The following is a 12,733-nucleotide window of genomic DNA, read 5'->3' as shown; positions in this document are numbered from 1 at the left end:
AATCACACGTCAGGAGCAACATGAACGTGTTCAGGAAAGTTATCACCGACCCAGCGCCGCACAAACTCTTGAATAGCAGTCATCGGCCTCCCTTTCAACATGGACGCCACTTGTTCATTGGTGGCCAAAGATGTCTGTAGTGCAAGCTGGACGAAGAGAGGGTATTCTTCCATGTCATCAATTATTTTGAATAAATTCTCATTCGGGTTGGTCACGTGTGTGAAACGCATAGTATCCGGCATATCACGCAGAGACCGCGTCATGTCTTGAACTACACTCTCCTCACACTTCACCCTCTTACCTTTATCGCCTTTGCCACCTCTAGGACGCTTCGAAGATGAGCTTTCATTATTGGTGTCGTCAGGAAGACAATCTGAATCATATTGTGTTGCAAGATCAACATCGATATCAATCGCACTCTTCTCGGTATCACCAACAAAATCCTTGTCACGAGCATGAACACAGTCATAGGGTGTTTGAAGGACCGTGAACTCTCCGGTAGCATGCTTATCCTGAAATATGAACTCCATCTCATCAAAGTTGGCAATAGGCACATTGATATATTTTGCCCTTTTGTCTTTGTTCTGGAAGAGAGAAGGAAGCATGAAAATGTTAGTTATAAAAGACAAAACATAATACAAGATGGAAATATAGTTTCACAAAATTTAGAAGTAGTGCTCACATTCTTCATACGAACAACTTCAGTGTCATCATATAATATTATCTTGTTGACATCATCAAAATTGGCACCGCTTAAATTCTTCGCCTCTAGTATGATCTTCCACTGATCTTTCAGCTTATGGAACTTGTGATAAACTTGCCTTTGTGTGAACGCGGTGGTAAACTTAGCATTGACTTGTTTTGCACACTCCTCATGATGTGTCTCTTTGAAGACAAATTGTTTTCCCTCAGACTGAATCTTCTCTTTGTAGTAACGTAGCATTTCATCTACAACTTGAGGCTGCCACACCATGTTGTTACCTGCCATATCCCTGTGGCATCAATTAATTTTATAAGTCAAAGACGGAATAACACCTCTGAGATGCATATCGCATTGCACTCGTACCAAGGGAAATAAATCATGGTTACAAGTTGAAGAAAGAAAATGTACAAGTCGTTCTTCTAAGTGGTAATACAACTTAGAATCAACAAATCATACAGAAAGCTTGAAAAAAATTCAACCACGTCTAACATTATGCCTATTTCTCCACATATTGGCTGCCATGGTATCCCTATCTCTAAGAACCTCCCTTTGTTCCTCACGTAAATCCGGTTGGACATGGAGCTGATCTTGGATATTGCTCAAACCAGTTCTGCTCACTGTAGACTAGTTCATCAGGACCCCCGTTTAGTAATATCCAGTTGTGAAGGATACAACATGCTATGACGACTCGTACTTGTGAAGGAAAGGGATAATAAGGCCTAGTTGTCAGAACTTTGAAACGATTCTTCAATGTTCCAAATGCCCTTTCAACAGTCGTACGAAGGGATGAGTGCCTTAGGTTGAATAGCTCATTCTGGGTGCGGGGTCTATTATTACTCCTCCATTCACGCAAATGATATCGAGTTTGACGGAACGGTGGTAGGAATCCTCGCCTAGCTGCATAACCCGCATCTGCAAGGTAGTATTTACCTAACATGACATTGTCAACAATTAATGACTCATTTACTCTATATGTTCTATGTTCATATGTAACAAATGCAGGGGCCTACCTTCAGGGACTCTAAGGCCATTTGGATGCTCAAGAGAATGTCTTAAAACAGTTGAATCGTGGGCCGAACCCTCCCAGCCCGCACAAACATAAGTGAACAACAAATCAAAGTCGACCGCCGCGAGAACATTTTGGGTAGGGAATGGTTTCCTGCCACGAAATCTGTCGACTATCCGAGATGGAACGTTACATGGAACATGTGTACCATCGATAGCACCAAATACAATCCTAAACATCCAAGTAACAATTAATTAGTAATACACCTATTGCATTATGAAATTATTTTAAAATTTATAGGTAACTAGATGGACACTATATTATACCTTAAAATAGGGATCAAATCGTGGGTTGCCTTGAATCTTTGATGGTGTATCAAGTGTTTGATGTCTAAGCATTTCTGGTCCAAGTTTCCCAATTGCAAATAAAACTCTGTTGAAGTAACGACTCACTGTCTCACCTGACCTTGTGAAATGGAAACTAATGTCGATATTTTTCTTATGATGCCCTACTGTAGTGAGGAACATGGCAACTTGCTCCTCTACAGTACAATGCCATGTATCTTTAGGTGGACCCATACTCCATAATTTATCACACAGTTTGAAGAACACTGATTTTTCCATGCGCAATTCGCCAATGCAGTGTTTCTCCTCACCGCAATACAATTTCCGTAGATATGCCATTCTTTCTTTATTTCTCTCTAACAATGAGTATCTTGTAGGGTGACTAGAATTGCTTAGATATAGGGTCGCGCTAACTGCCACACGTGTGGCAGGAAGGGAGACGCACCACACGTCTCTAATGTAAACAGATTGCCACGTCATCGCATGTATGCATGCAGGAATCTTTTTGGATTTTCAGTTTTTAAAATGTTTTATCTCTTAAACGAAAAATCCGATTGAAAATCCGTTTTCACCATTAAATCCCTCGCGATGAGATCTTCGAAACTAGATCCCATGTTGATATGTTTTGATGAAATTTTTTTTGGATTAAAAGTTGCCATGTCTATTGTATATGAATTGCCATGATGTTTACACTGAAGTTGCCATGATATGTTTCAGCTATTTTCTTCTACATTTAAAAGTAAATTTTGACATTTATAAAACGGAGAATTAAGAAACTAGACTTGCCATAAACCATAAACTAAAATTGTCATGATACATGCATGTAAAATTGCCATGGTTCATACAAAAAATAATTTTCATGATTAAAGTACTGGAGTTGTCATCATCAAAATACTAAAATTGCCATGATCTACAAACTAAAATTGCCACATGGCAACTTTAGTTTAAGCCCTATGGCAACTGCAGTGTAAACATCGTGGCAACTTCTGGCAAAAAAAAATTCGTCCAAACATATCAACATGGGGTCTAGTTTTGAAGATCTCGTCGAGACGGATTTAATGGTGAAAACGGATTTTTAGTTCGCTTTTTTATTTAGGAGATACAACATTTTTAAGCCGAAAACCAAAAAAAATTATACTGATGTCATCTATTCATACGTGGCAAAATGAGTGGTGATGGAGGCGTGTGGGCGATGTGCAAACGCCCACACGTGTGGGCGTTAACATTTCCGTAGATATATGATCAATGAACAATATGCCACTACAAAAGCACTGAAGAATGCAATTTTTCTGTTAATTTGCGCACTGTCGTCCATCTATAAATAAATCAAAGAAGATCGACTATTAATGACTCACACAACATGGTGTACATACAGAGTCTAGGACTATCATAGATAAATCTTTGTTGATATAAATGAAATTAAGATGCAGGCAGAAGACAAAAACAAAGAAGGCTTTGTTCGTTAAGAAAATACATATGCAGAAGTAATGAATAAGTTCAGATGAATGCTAAGTAGATACTGTGTATGCATGATTTAGAACAGACCAAATTAAGGATTCAGATGCAGATGCATCATACATGTACCAGTAAAATCAATTCATGTCATACACTAGTACTCAATTGTAGTCTGGCCTGAAACAAAAATCAAGATCTGGGTGCCTGCAAACAACAGTATCCTCCCCAACTCCAACGCCACAGTTTGCTATCACATTAGTTGTACCAATCTAATCCCAAAGCCAGCTCACCCAACAAAAATCCAACTTTGGATAAGAACACGGGGAGTAGAAAGATAGTACTCCCTTCATTTTTATATACAAGACCACTATTAAAATTAAAATTTGTATCTATAGAAGGCCACTAACACTAATCGAGACAAAATTGATGATGTTTGCTTTCGTACTAGCAAAGAGAACATTAACTATCTCTTGCATGCATGTGGGTGTGAGAAAGTTGGCTTGCATGCGCCTCATTGATCAACCAAAAGGAGTGAGAGCATTGACTTGTTATGGATGGAACAGAAAAATATGCATTAATTAACACAACAAACAAGGAGACAAGCTAGCTTGCAATATTGGCTTAAGTACACATTTACTTTTGCCTTGGTACCTGTAATATGGGTTTGTGGCCTTGTATAAAAAAATGGAGGGAGTATTTAGGATTTGTAGCTTCTAGGACTAATCAATTTCTGAACCAGCTAATCTATTGCCAAGACGCATACAGGAGAACTCAAGAGATGGAGGCGGACACAGACTTAAGCAACGCGGATGGAAGCAGATGTAGCGGATGTAGGCTTTCGTTGTCAGATCTGGAGCGCCTTCAGCTAATCGTGCAGGGGAACTTGGGCCAGCTCGCTTGATTTATCCCTGCAGCCGATGGAGAAGACTTCGGAGGATTTCGTTGGGGATGAGGAAAAATCGGGGGGAAAGTGGAGGAATAGGTCGAGTGGAGAACGAAGATGTAGGGATTCGTTGCAGTCGGACTTACCCATCCGGAGAATTCGGTGTAGAATTTTTCGCGCGTTCCTGATTTACCGTCGAGGGCGAGTCGAATCGGCTCTCCTCGCGGGGCGAGGATTATCTGGCCCGACGAGGCTAGCTGCCCCAAAAGCTAGGATTTTTTTACGCTACCAAACGGCAAGCCTAGCCTAGCAAGGCAATAACTTTTTTTGCCGAGAAACCAAACGCACCCAGCACATGCATAGGAGTGGATAGGTGATATGCATGCTGGCCAAGTCCATGGCCGTTATAGAGTAGTTCCGCAAGTGGTGGACATGGGCTGCATGTAGGAGATTAGTTAGTATGTGACTTAGTGGCCGAGTGTGGCCGGGTTTACTGCGTGCGTTTGAGTCATTTTTACAGGCTATTTAAGTTCAACAGATGAATGGAAAGAAGGCCGTGAGGGCTGGAAAACAATGTAGCCACCGTGTGATCACCAAAGGAGCCTCTTGACAAAGCTTGTGTGTTCTTCCTTGGTGCGCGCGCGTGTGTGTGTTCCTATGTTTCTCCTTGTGTGAGGCAAGAGGTAGAAGAAGAGCGGCGCCCCGGAGGTGGCGCCAATAGTGTGTGCGAGGCCTATTTTAGCGTGCGTGTCGCTGGCTGCTTCTGTTCTTGCGTTCACTTTGGCAATAGTATAGGCTTTGCGGCGGCAGCGGAGGCTGTGGGGGCATGCCCTTGTCTTCGGTTCGCAGAGGGGGGCGATGGTATTCTTCTCTGCTGCACTTGCTGTTCTCTCGGGGGAGGTCCTGGAGCAAGGGCCGTGCATCGCCGAATTGCTTCTACCCGGGAGGAGCCACTGGCCTTGCCACGCTCGCGCCGCATGCCGGGGAGAACCGCGCAGGTTGGTCGCCGCCATTAGGGAGACAATGATGTCGTCGTTGATGATGTGAGCAAAGTACAACGGCTGCCCCTTGTTCCTGCACTTCAACCAATGGAAGAAAAGAAAGTTGGGAATGGCCTGGTATCTTCTCTCCTTCTCTTGTTCCTCTTTGTAGTACAGATTGATCAATTCTTCGTGTGATCCCCATGAATGCATACGCGCACAGGATAAAACCATTCATTGTTAGAGTATTGGTTGATTACAAGAAGACATGATGAAATTGGCAAAAATTAAATATGGAATCTCCATTATTTTCCTTCTTGATTGAGGCCTTCAATCCTTGGATCCATGGAGATCGACAACATCTGTTTTCCTCCTCTGTAATGTTCTTCTTCTTTCTATGTGAGAGAATGATGGAGATATGTGTCCTGCATAGACAGAAATATGCAAAGAACTACAATCTTCTAATCTTTCAGTTTGTCCTATTGTTCTGATGTGTAGACCATAAGTGACTAATAATGTTTTAGAAGTAAAATAGTACTCCCAGAAACTACAATCTCCCTAGAAAGGGAGGCCTGAGAGAGCTCCGGGATTTTTTCTTCGAAGGGAGGCCTGACCCCAACCGATGTTTGTGTTGGTCAAAATCGGTGGGCCGTGTCGTTTCCCTGCTTTTTTAGTGTGTTCGAGTCGTCATCATGTTCTCATCTGTAGTATTGGAGAGAGAGAGGAAGCGATTTGGGAGAGGCGGTGGTGCATCGGCGGTGGCTTCGGAGGAGACGATTCTGGGAAATTGTCAGGCTTTCAGTGAGGAAATTTGGGGCTGGGCTCTGTCCGCGTTGAGGCGTGACTGCTTACTGCTTTGTCGATTAATCCAACTAGATGACCCGTTGCGTCAATGGCGCAAAAGGCCAATTAGAACCATGTATTTTGTGCATATTGTAGAGAAGCTTAAGGAAGAGAGAAATACAGGCCTATCTATTTGTGCTCATACTTATAGTAGTTCAGATGGACGATCTATAATATCTATACTAAGAGGTAATCCATAAGAAAAGGCGAAGCAATGTGGGGATAGCATAAGAGCATTATAAACATGAAGTCTGGTACACAAGTTGTGTGTGTGTGTGTGTGTGTGTGTGTGTGTGTGTGTGAACGAACGGTTAGACAAAGGCAGAGGCGTTTTGCCTTGCGCCTGAAGGTGAAGGCATACATCATTCCTTCATCAATGTTTGCAATGTGAAGAACTCCGTCCAGTTTGTTGTTAAGATAGCCCTATCAGCAGCTCCTTCGAGAGAAATGTTTTCTCTTGTAAAGTAGTAGACCATAAAGGAACCTGCACCCTACAAACAAAGAAATATCAAAACCTGAGTTAGGTGCTTCGGAAGTGGAAAAAAATAGTAACTCACACGAGAAATAACCTCTTCAATATATACAAACACAATCGGTTTAATATGAAACGAAGCAAAAACAGAAACATAAATCAAGAGAAATTAAGAAATGCATACCAGAACATGCTAGGCACCTTCAGTTTGATCATAGGTCAGACTGTTAAACCAAATACACAGAAAAATAGTTATGAAATATTTCAAGTGAATGAAGAAGGAATTTAAGATGGAGAGCTGCATAACATCATTAACAGAAGGAAAAAGCATAGTCAATGAAGAATGTTTATTTTATAGTAGGCATGAACATGAATATAGACATACATAGGATATTCTTCCACAATATATACAATTTAATTTATAGAAATCCATGTTGTTTTATAGTAGGAACAACACACTTGCATCGACAAAAATACAAAATTGAAATGTAAGATCTGAGTAACAATACAGATAGACAACACAATAGAATTCAGTTTGATGTTCTGTTCAAGCATACCAATAAATGTACACACTTTTGGGCTATTTTCCTAGCTGTTGACTTTTCTTTTGAAAATGGATCTCTCCAAAGTTGTTTGTGCCTATAAATTTCTGTAAACATGTGCAAACTTTAAATGTTTCTTCTCTGTCGCTCAGGCTGGCGAGTAGGGCATGCAGCAGAGGGGGAAGGAGCAGGGCGAGCGGTGTCAGCGGGGGGGGGGGGGGGGAAGGAGTAGGAGGCCTCGCACACCTGCCTCCTCCTTGCAGCAGCCGTCTGGTCGATTCATCGCACCACCACATCAAGAAGATTGTCCCCGGGATTATTGTTTGTACTACCCTTTTTCTTATTGCAAACGTTGATGGTTGTGTCATATCACTATCACCAGTTTAGCTCATGAATATTTTAGTTGTAGCAAATGATCTTGCCTTAAGAATCTAATTCATATGTAGTTGTTTGATTCTGTCATGTTTACTTCTCTTTTGCTACTCAGTTACACCAGGCAGATCAAATGATTTTTTTTCCTTTGCCTTCATCAAATCATGGAGTGCTTCCTTCATATGATTTATTGTTTGCATAAACTTAACTTGCATTAACACTATTGTAGCCAAATATTTTCCACTCCTACCGACATTAAACCTAATCGATAAATCAATACTATAAATATGGTTACTAACAGAATTATTCCATGCTTACATGCGCTGATAATTCCAAATTGGTGACCTCCTATTATATAGCAAAAACAAGTTCAACATGGTACGCTTAATACACACCACCCAACATGCTTGCTACCAATAATTCAATCATATATTCATTTACGCATGAACAACATGTTCTCATATTTTTCATGTGTCTACCATGCAGTTCAATAATATTTTGACAGGATAATGCAAATGTAGTCAGACAAGCTTTGTGCAATTTACGGAAAAACATCTCTTTGTATATATTGACTTTGTTATTATATACAGAGTTATATCTTGAGAAGTATTGGTGCTAAACTGCTAATTATATCGAGTCAAAAATTGGCAATACTTTGTATATATCGATTCTCATTCTCCTTTTCCAGGGACAATGAAATAAGCGGAAGGAGAGCCTTTTCATTTCCAAACTGGCCAAGTATATAGTATCTTGTCCTTCTCTGGGTCCTAGGTCTTTCTTTAAGAAGGTGCTGGTCTATACAGGTTCATGTTGTGCTTTCTTTCTATTGGCCTCTTCCCAGCAGTTGGTTAGTGATAGTTTCAAGGATGGCCAGTACATCGAAGGGGATTGTGTGATAGTCCAAGGAAGCCTCAAGCAGAAGACATTTATCAATTGTATCCTCGATACAATTTTCTGAAGATCATTTTGCAAAACAGTGTATCCTTAGCCAGAATAGAGTTTCAGGAAACAACAAATGACCAGAACATACGAATAACAACTACGAAAGCCACACCCAACGACCAGCTATTTCCCCTTCCCAAACCTTCTCTGCAAAAATATATAAAGCAACAACATAACTAAGCAATTTATTTACCTTCAGATGTCGATTCTCTATATTTCTGCTCTGCAAATACGAGCCCAATTTAAAGCTTCATATCCATGAAATGATCACATCACACGCAACCTATACAAAGCTTAGATAAGGCCATAAATTTCATAGCATAGCTTACAAAAATATGCAATTAGCTAATGAAAGCCCCCTGATAAACATTTTTATTTGACAGAATCCACATTTCAGCTAGAGCACTGGCATACCTCCCAATCTTCTATACCGGAATTATTCGAACACCAAAAAATGAAATCAACAATCTGTGTGATTAGAGCTATGGTGGTTTCGAAATTGATCAAAAATGCCAGCAAAAATATTGGAATAGGGGAGATGCCAAACTATGTTCCAAGTATCAAGCCATTTCATTATCCAACGATTATTTCATACTCCCTCCGATCCAAAATAAGTGTCGCAGTTCTAAACTAAGGACTAAGGTTAGTTCAACCTTAGTTCAAAGCTGCAAAACTTACTATGGATCGGAGGGAGTACAATAAACTAACCTTTTCTGTCCTGAATATGTGCCCTGTCTTGACAAGCTGCTTTGCCAAGTTCGGACAAACTGCCAACAAGAAAAATGAAACAACTGATCAAAGTTGGTGTAATCATGGGCATCCTACTTCATACATAAATACATAATTCAGCACTAAAGAAGGAACGCTTCCACAATAGTCTGTTCTAAGTACATGTCATCTATTTACAATTAACGGCTCATTGAGTGGGAACACACTGTAATGCTTGTACATATGCACCTCTACTGTAGAGGAGCGATCTATCAATGATCAGAAGAGACTTCCAGGCTACTCCAGCAAGATGTGGGATTAGAAATATTTCAAGATAACATAGATATAATCTGGACCTCGAAGTTCCAACCGGACTAAGAAAATCTGGGATACTCTATGATCACAACAACAAAGAGAGGTAATACATATATTCGTTGTAAATGGCAAGCAAGATACTCTGCTGCTACTCAAAAAAACCAAGCAATATACAAAATTGTTTCCATCAAATTTAAACTGATTGATCACTAAGCTTTTGCCAAAGAGATACTATCATAAGCAAAGGCATTTGATGAATGCATTAATTAGTCAAGGCAGTACAATTTTACATGACTCAGAAAAAATATGTATTTTGCAGTTGGGATGAATGGAGTAATCAAGACAACAAGAACTGGGCGTACAATCTAAATTAAATGAGCCAATTTGAGGAATTGTACCGCCAAACAATATTCAGATAATTCTATTTGCTATGATGATAATTCTGTACTTGCAGATTACTTGGCATACCAAATTTTTCCAACCAGGTTCTTCTCTCTGCGACACATGATATACGAGCAACTAATTTTCTTGGTCCTATTTATTCTTTCTCATATCTGCAAATACCATGTTTAGGAAATCCACATATTAGTAATTTCACAGATGTACATTAGAGAAAATATCCAGCTAACAATCCAATTAGATATACATGTGCATGTATGTTTATACACCTAGCCAAAGAAATGAGAAGAGTAAAGTTATATCGGGTTCCCTTTGTTGCAACCATAGCAAGCCATGAACAGCAAGTCATAAAGGAACTGTAAGAAGAAGAAATCTAGGTAAAAACTCAGCCCCAAATCAGATTAGCCAATGAAGAAAACTGCCATTGTTTTGACCACCAAATTAGACCAGAGACAAGAGGGGAATCAACAGAGAACAAATCACACGGGTTGCCCTCTTCTATACCTTGCGCTGCCGCCTGCTTCTTTGGCAAGAACCACCTCGGCCAGGTCCTGGAGTCCAGCCACCGCCGCCACCCCGGATGCCTGTCCCATCGCCTTTCCCTCCTTGGCAACCAGGCAAGCGACCTCGCCGGCACAGGACGACGCCGGCCGGTGACCCTCTGTCCCTCTACCGTCTGTTGTCAGGCCTCACTTTCCAATTTCCTCTCTCTTTCTCCCTCGCAGCCTGGTGCCGTGCCGGTCGGGCACGAACTCCATCGCGCCGCCTTGAGCACGGCATCCTCCTCCTCATGCATCTGCCATCACCGCAGCCACTCACCTCCGCCTCGACGAAGAGCGCCGCAGCCTTGTGCCGCACGCCGGACGGGCACGACCTCCGTCGCGCCGCCATGACCGCGACCTCCTCCTCCTCACGCATCTGCCATCACATCAGCCACTCCTTCTGCCGAGCACAGGCAGATGTGGCCATGCCCGTGAGGAGGAGCGCCGCCACCGCTGCCGCACCTCGAGCGCCGGAGAAGAGGGCCAGAAGAACGTGCCAGGAGGGTGGCCAATGATGAGGTGTGTAGAGGCAGGACGGCACGGAGGGGAAGAAGAGGGCGTGAGGCTCTGGTGCGCTAGGTTTTCGGCAGTAGATTGGCTCGACGCGGTGCGGGCCACAGGTCCTCCCCTCTTTTTACTGCCAACCTGTTTTTTCCACCCGAACACAAACACGCGCTGTGATTGCGAGATGGGCCCATGCAAAAGAGAGGCCCAGTCGTCATCCGCTCTAACCCGAGCACATAGCATACAAAAGAATAAACGACCAGATGTTTACCACGCAGTTAGAAGGTACACTGTCAGGGGACAGCAGCGCACATCGTGCGGGCTGAATGAATCAACCTAAAATCTAGAAAGTGCACGCGCACTGAACGAGTCGAGCGGCCGACTCCTGGCCGCACGATATGATGCGTGTCGTCGCGATTCCCACCTACAGGTGCTGCTTGGTCAGGTAAAGACTCGCTACGCGACAAGCGATGCTTCTGCTTTTTCCCTGCCTCCTCTCCTTCCCCTCCTTCCCTCTCCTCCCCTTCCTCCCACGGCGCCGCCCTGCTCCTCCCCTTCCTCCTCAAAATCTCTGCTGCTGCCGCGGATGCGGCGACAAAGACGACGAAGTGGTTGCTGTGGAGGTCGGCTTGTGCGGCGCGGCGTCTGTCGAGGCAGGGGCGGTGATTGCAAGGGAAGACGGCGCCGGCGAGGTCTGGGGCCGGCGCTCGGGCGGCTGCGACGAGCTGCCGGAGCAGGGTGGCGGCGGAGTCCAGGAGTGTGGTGCTCTACGGGCTTCTTGTGGGTGCGGGTGTGGCGCCGCGACTGAAACGAGGTGGCTGTGATCTCGTGCTGCTGCGTCTTCTGTTGCTACGAGCTAGTACATCTGTGGGACTTTGAGCGACGGTGAGATGCGTCCTCTTGCTTGTGTGGTGGTGGTGCTTCTCGATTCAGTTCTTTGGATCCACAAGTGACCAAAGTTTAGCATTGCACGAGGTTCAGCTTTCTTCTCCTCTTCCCTTCAGGTTACATGGTGTGTAGCTGCTGAAAAATGTGAATGCTTGCTTGGGAAATTGGGGGATCAACTGATGTGTAGCTGCTGGACAATGCTAATATGCTTAGCTTGTTGGATTCGGAGACAGCGACGGTCGTCCTGCGTTGCCCCTGTTGTTCGCTTGTTCGATTCAATCTACACAAACGCAGACTTTTCTATACTGTAATTATGCTTTTCTTTTACATTAAGGACGGAGGAGACATATTTGTCTAGTTGGATATGATCATCGGAAAGTCGCACACACAGTAATTGTTTTTGTTGGCATCTATAGTAGTTTTAGTTGCACACATAATTGTTTTTGGTTGGACACGATTATTGGGAAGTTACACACACGGTGATCATTTTTGTTGGCATCTATAGTAGTTTTAATTACGCACATATTTATTCTCAGTTGGATACGATCATTGGAAAGTTGCACACACAGCGATCATTTTTTATTGGCATCTATATTACTTCTAGATATTACGCACATAATTGTTCTCAGTTAGATTCGGTCATTCGGAAGTTACACACATGGTGATCATTTTTTTATTGGCATCTATAGTAGTTCTAGTCGCACACATAGTTGTTTTCAGTTGGACACGATCATTGAAAAGTTGCACACACGGGGTTCATTTTTGATTGACATCTATAGTAGTTCTAGTTGCACAAATAGTTGTTTTCAGTTGGACACGGTCATTGGAAAGTTGC

General features: G+C 42.7%; 2 long non-coding RNA genes across 2 annotated transcripts; one reads left to right on the top strand and one right to left on the bottom strand.

Moving 5' to 3' along the window:
• Positions 1-5,502: 5,502 nt before the first annotated feature.
• Positions 5,503-11,037, bottom strand: LOC123159923 (uncharacterized). Its single transcript, XR_006479920.1, has 6 exons — positions 10,469-11,037; positions 10,034-10,119; positions 9,251-9,309; positions 8,736-8,825; positions 6,871-6,910; positions 5,503-6,705 (listed from the first exon to the last, which is right to left on the bottom strand). It is a non-coding gene; the product is annotated as an uncharacterized lncRNA (long non-coding RNA).
• A 313-nt stretch (positions 11,038-11,350) lies between these two features.
• LOC123160766 (uncharacterized) lies at positions 11,351-12,269 on the top strand. Its single transcript, XR_006480366.1, has 2 exons — positions 11,351-11,895; positions 12,015-12,269. It is a non-coding gene; the product is annotated as an uncharacterized lncRNA (long non-coding RNA).
• The last annotated feature ends 464 nt before the right edge of the window (positions 12,270-12,733 follow it).

Source organism: Triticum aestivum, chromosome 7B (genome assembly GCF_018294505.1).
Source record: "Triticum aestivum cultivar Chinese Spring chromosome 7B, IWGSC CS RefSeq v2.1, whole genome shotgun sequence".
NCBI lineage: Eukaryota > Viridiplantae > Streptophyta > Magnoliopsida > Poales > Poaceae > Triticum > Triticum aestivum.
This window is presented reverse-complemented; position numbering and strand designations above follow the sequence as displayed.